At 33.3% G+C, this 6,761-nt stretch overlaps 1 pseudogene; it reads left to right on the forward strand.

The window, feature by feature from the left end:
• The first annotated feature begins 653 nt into the window (after window positions 1-653).
• On the forward strand, window positions 654-1,592 carry LOC109677573 (olfactory receptor 7D4-like; annotated as a pseudogene).
• The last annotated feature ends 5,169 nt before the right edge of the window (window positions 1,593-6,761 follow it).

The raw sequence follows: 6,761 nt of genomic DNA on the forward strand, positions 1-6,761 counted from the left end.
ATTATCATAGATGTCCTGTGTTGTTAGAATGACATTAGATATAACAAGGTAAAAGAAATGAAGTGTCTTTAACTGATTTGAAACATCATAGATTCACATATAGAGTGATAAAAGTGAAGATTGTTGGGCCTGGTAACTCATACTTGTCAGCTACTTGGGAGGTAAAGATCAGGAGGATCACAATTCAAGACCAGCCCATGCTGAAAAATGGGAGGTAAAGATCAGAAGAATCACAATTCAAGACCAGACAATGCTGAAAATGGGCGAGACTCCTTCTCAACAATCAAGCCAGGTGTAATAGTACAGGTCTGTAATTGCAGCTAGAAGGTATTGGGTCAAGTGATAGGGTGCTTGCCTAGCAAATGTGAAGCCCTGAGTTCAAAATACAATTACCATCAATAAAAGGAATAAAAAACAATGAGTAGATGATAAAAGAGAGAATTTGATAATTCAATAAAATTGTGAATACTTATGTAAGTGTTACATGAAAATTGTCTACAACATGGCTGAGGAAATCTTTATCAGGAGAAAAATCTCATGCATTTAATTTATCATCCATGGGTGAGATTGTAAAATGACTATTTCCCAAGTTTCCCATTTGGCTATATGTTGAGTTACCTTGTTGTTTCCTTCTAAAGCAGAAAAGTCAGTGAATGGAAATAGAAAATGACACAGAAACATCAGAATTTCTCCTCTTGGGTCTCTTAGATGATCTGGGACTGCAGCTCATTCTCTTTGGGGTGTTCCTGTCCATGCATATGGTCACAGTACTTGGCAATATGACCATCACCCTTGCCACTCTCTTTGACTCCCACCTCAACACCCCCATGTACTTCTTTCACTGTAATCTCTCCTTTGTTGACATCTGTTTGACTTCTACCACAGTCCCAAAGATGCTGGTCAACATCTAGGAACAGAGTAAAGACATCTCTTACAGAGGGTGCCTCACTCAGGTATATTTTTTAATGATTTTTGGTGAGATGGATAATTTTCTGCTGACTGTGATGGCCTATGACAGGTTTGTGGCCATCTGTCACCCCCTGAACTACATGGCCATCATGAAACCTCACGTCTGTGTCCTGTTTGTTCTTACATCTTGGTTCATCATTTTCTGGGTTGCTCTGCTTCACCTTCTACTGTTAATGCATCTGAAGTTCTCCATTGGCACTGAAATCCCACACTTTGTCTGTGATCTTACTCACGTTCTTCAAGTGGCTTTCTCTGATGCCCATATCAATAACATTGTTTTGTATACAGCAACTGCCCTGCTGGGTATGTTTCCTGTAACTGGAATTCTCTTTTCCTACTCTCAGATTGTCTCTTCCTTAATGAGGATGTCCTCAACTACAGGGACGTGTAAGGCATTTTCCACATGTGCATCTCACCTCTGTGTGGTCTCCTTGTTCTATGGAACAGGACTTGGGATGCACCTCAGTTCTGCTGTGACCCATTCTTCCCAGGGAAGTATGATCGCTTCACTCATGTACACTGTGATTATACCCATGCTGAACCCCTTCATCTACAGCCTGAGGAACAAGGATGTGAAGGGAGCCCTGGGAAGACTCCTCAGCAGATCAACCTGTTGTACTTGACATACTACTAAACTCAGAGATAAGTGCATGTTGTCTGCTCACAAGGAAAATACCGTGAATTTCAATATCCTGATTCATTTTTTTGGTAAAACACAAACTTATTTTCTTATTGTCACAAAGAACCTATTACTTTGGATTTTATATTTTTATATTTGTTTCCCCTCCAAACTCTAGAAAGCAATTACTTTTAAATTTTGTTCCCTTTACATGGTTCATGTAGTTTCATGTTTGGAAATGTTATGAACAGGCATTCCTGCGATGTTCTAGTACAACTAAAGTACTCTTATCTGCATCTGATATTGTTTCATCAAAAATCACCAATCTTCATCAAAACTTGAACATTTTTCCATGGAAGAAATGGGCTGAAATTCATTAAATCAAAATGACTGCCATATCACAACTCTGCTTGTCACTTTGTTAGGATGGCATCCTACCACTTGAGCCATGCCTGCAGCTCTGCTTGTTACTTTTATGAATGACTTTATGTAGTCCTGAAAACATTTCCTTGAGATTTTATTGTGTGATTCCCTATACTTCTCAAAAGTAAAGAACGTGGACTGAACACTGTGTCCACATTTCTACTTTTTATCCTATTCTTTCTAAGAACACTGATTGGATTTTCAATATTGAATATGGAACTTATCTTTGAGAACAGTCCATTCATTTGATTCAGTGAAATAATTCATGTGACAACTCTTGAGATATTTCTCCATCCTTTCTAATTTTGTTTTTTTCCCTTTTTTTCTGACTCCCTTCCTTCTTTTTCTTTCCTGTCTGCCCTCTCTCCTTTGTCACTCCTTTGCACCTTTCCTTCATTCTTGGCTCCTTCTCACCTTTATTTCTTTCTGTCCTCATTTTCTTTTTATCTCTTACCTTTCAGTTGTTTTATTGGTTAATGTTAACTACCTCCATTTCTTTTTAGGGCTAAATAGTATAATAATATACAATATATCCAAAGCCCAATCTATTTATCCAGATATTCACTGATGGACATTTTGAAATTTCATCTCTTGTCTATTTTGAATAGTGCTGTGATGGGTGTGCATGCACATTTATTAATCATATTATAATATCCTAATCAATGACAGACTACATATGTGATGACATTCTCCTAATATTGCAGCACATGTGATGTATCCAGTTTTGTTTGTGTATGTTCACTCTATCCTAGTTGTCCAGTTATGAAATAACTGAATCATTCCCTAAAGTTGCTGAACACATCATGACTACATTCTTGACAAAAATTTGGGTAATATATACAGGAATTGAACCATTTAACATTCTGAGAAATAGCCAACTTTTTCTTAGTACCTGGTATGTTTTAAATTCTAATGTGTGAGAATTTTTATGTTTGCATCATTGATGATACTTGTCACTTTCAATTTTATTACTAATGTAGCCTCCTGTGGCAAGTTATGTTATTGTGCTTTTGATTTATATTTATCTATGAATAATAGAAGACCTTTTCATGTGTTCTTGACAAATGATATAACATCTGTGGAGGAAAGACTTTAGGGTTTTGCTCATTTTGTAACTGTGTAGGTTGTTCTACTTTTTCTATAAATGTCTTTAAACAGTAAAAGTACTAAACTCTTCTTCAACATGTGTTTTTCAAATATACCATAGTATCTCTTAATATTTTTCAATCGTGTAACTTACCAATATTTGTTGTAGTCAACATCATGCACACTATATCACTTTGATGTTTCTCCTCCCATCTAAATGAAATCTAGTGTCCTTTGATCATTCTCTGCCCCATCTCCTGCAACACAGCCTCTAGGAGTCACCATTTTCTCTTTTCTTCTGTGAATTCTACCCTTTTTTGTAGCTGCATATATATTTCTTTATGCAATTTTTGTCTTTCTATGATGGACTCATTTCTCCTAATATAGTGTTACACAGGATCATGTATGCTGTAGAAAATGTCAGAATATACTTTTTTCCCATGTAAATAATGTTCAAATGTGTGTTTGGATACACACACATACATACACATATACACGTACATGTATGCATATACATTACATCACATATATTTACCAATTAATTTGATGATAATATTTAGGAGGTTGATTATGTATCTTGAATATTGTGAATAATGTGGCTGTGATAATAAGATTCAACATAAAATTTAATATACCAATTTCAGAGGTTTGGAAATACAAACAGTAGAAAAATGTTGCATCTTAAGATAGTGATTTTACTATGTTTTTGGAACCCCCATATTATTATCCTTAATGTGTATACTAATTTATATTATTATCCAAGTACAGGAATCACATTTCTCCACATTCTCACCAATACTTCTCATCATTCTTCCTTTTAATAGCCATTCTTAGAGACATGCTGTGTTATCATGTTTTTGTTTTAATTAGATTTAACCTTATGGATAGTGATGATTGTCATGGTTCGTGGTTATTGTATCCATTGGTAAGTTGGTTTGAAGAAATTCTACTCTGGTCCCTCACAAATTCTAATCAAAGATTTGCTTTCCTACCATGGAGTTGTGGAAGTTCTGGCTAAGTTATCAAACATTATATTGAAATACAATGGAGAGAGTGAAAAACTTGTCTTGATTCTAATTTAGTGAAAATTTATTAGTATTCTCACCATTTGTTAATAATATTGGCCTTAGGTTTGTCATATAGGCTTCATTATGCTGAAATGTACCCCTTCTACTCTTTGTTTCTTCATGGCTTTTATTGTCACTACACTTCTCTGTTTATTCATATGATCATGTAGTCTTTGTGATGTATTATGTTTATTGACTTGCTTATATTGAAGTATATTTTCATTACTGGAATGAAAGCACCTCGGTCATTGTATGCTACCATTTCAATGTGTTGATTTTACTTTGTGAAGATTTCATCAAGAATTTTTACATCTATGTTCCTTAGGTAAAATAGTGCATAGTATTTTTGTTGTGTCCTTTTAATGTTTTAGTATCAATGTAATACTGGCATCATAGAGTGAGTTGGTAACATATCTTCTATTTGTTTTTTAAGGATACTTTGATCAGCATTGTTAGATTTTAGCAGTCTGGTAGAATTTAGCTTTGAAATCATCACAGAGTGATTTTTTACTTTATTGGGAGAATTTTTGTTACTGCTTCAATAGCATTGTTCCACATAGATCTATTAATGTTTATATTTCCTTCATTGAATTTTGCAAATTATATGTGTCTAGGAATTTTTCTCTTTCTTCAAGGATTTAAAATTTATTGAAGTATGTTTTCAAAATATCCTACAATGATTCTTGCTGTTCTATTTCTATGTGTTGTAATGTTATGACATTTCCTTTCTAATTTCATAAATTTGTGTCTTCTCACCCTTGTTTATCTTTGTAAAGAACCAATAATTAATTTATGTATTTTTTTGTATTGATGCTTTAGTCCTTTTTCATTATTTTTGCCCTGATTCTTTTCTATGTTTCATCATTCTTGATTTTTTGAAATTCATCAGTAGGTATGTGTTTGAAATCTCTGTTTTCTAAAACAATTATTTTATCATTTTTACATTTATTTACATGTGTATACATTATTTGGGCCAACTCTGGCTCCTCTCTCACTACTGGGCAGAAACTGTCCCACCCTCTTGTTCTCCAATTTTGTCAAAGAGAAAATATTAGAAATAATAAGACAAGCAGAGTGTTTGTGCTAGTTTGAGATAAAGATATCTAAACAGAGATTTCTTATGTTGTTTCCATGTATATGTGTATTACAACCCATATTGGTTCATTTCTGCCATATCTCTTCAGTACTACATGTACTAGTATATTGTGCTTTCATTTTAATTTCAGGATAATAATTATTAATTTCCTCCCATCTTCCTTCAATGACCCTTTGATAATTCAAAAGTGTATTGTTTAATCAACAGTTTTTAAAAATTTTGTTTCTCACATTATTTTAAAATACAAGAAATTATTCCATTTTTCCTGTATAATGTAAGGCCTGCTGCTGTTTGGTGGCATATTCTATTGATGTCTTGAAGTCTATTTTTTCAAGGGTGAAGTTTATCTGTGAAGCTTCCTTGTCAACTTTGTGCTTGGATATATTAAATATTAATGACAATCGAGTACCGAAGATACTCATTATTATTCCACCTGAACCTATTTGTCCCTATATGTACAGTAGTGTTTGTTTTATGAAACTGTGTGCACAAACAGTATATCCCATTGATTTATTCAATGCATTAATATATTGTGGCATTTTTATCTTTTTTGAAATTTTTGGTTTTAATGTTTACTTCACTAGATATGAATATAGCTACACCTGCTTGCTTTCATTTTCCACTTCTTTGGTATATTGTTTTCCATCCTTTAATTTTCCGTATGTGTGTATCTTTGCCAGTAAGGTTTTTCCGTAACAGACAACAAATATGGCCCAAAACTTCATACACTCAGTTTAATAAAACATACACTATTGGACATAAGCACAGTAATAGTTTGTGATTTCAATAACCCATTCACCTGTACAGAGGTCATTTAGATAAAACATAACACCAAAAGTTCAGAATGAATTAACACTATAGAACCAAAGGACATAAAAGACATTACGGAATATTCCAAACCAGTTCTCCTAAACACACATTCTTCCCAACATCCCATGGAACTTCCTTCACAATAGCTAAATTTTAGGATATAAATCAAGTTGTAACCAAAATTGATATTTGAAATGATTTGCATTTTTTTCAGACCATAGTGGAAACCAACCACAAATTAATAGCAAAATAGGCTATATAAAAGATACATATTTAGAGTCACTTTCTAATGGTTGGTGGGTCATTAAATAAAGAAGGATGGAATTTTTAAAATAAGCTAAGAGAAAATGAAAATGAAAACCCCACAACCCAGAACCTGTGGGATAAAATGAAAGTGGATCTCTCCAGGTAGTTTACTGCTGTAAATTTTGAAATTAAGTAATACCACAGATATAAACAAGAAAAAATAATGATGTACCTTATATTTTTAGAAAAACAAAAGTAGTCTAATCACAAAAAATTAGTAGAAGGAAAGAATTAGCAATGATTAGAGCTGAAATTATTGAATGGGAACTAAAAGAACACTACAAAGGATCAATAAAATAGTTAGTTCTTTCAAAGTGTAAACAAGACTTACAATTCCTTACTCTAATTAATCAAAAGAAAGAAAAAGTACTCATATCAGTAAAAT

The sequence above is a fragment of the Castor canadensis genome, chromosome 14 (assembly GCF_047511655.1).
Source record: "Castor canadensis chromosome 14, mCasCan1.hap1v2, whole genome shotgun sequence".
Classification (NCBI taxonomy): domain Eukaryota; kingdom Metazoa; phylum Chordata; class Mammalia; order Rodentia; family Castoridae; genus Castor; species Castor canadensis.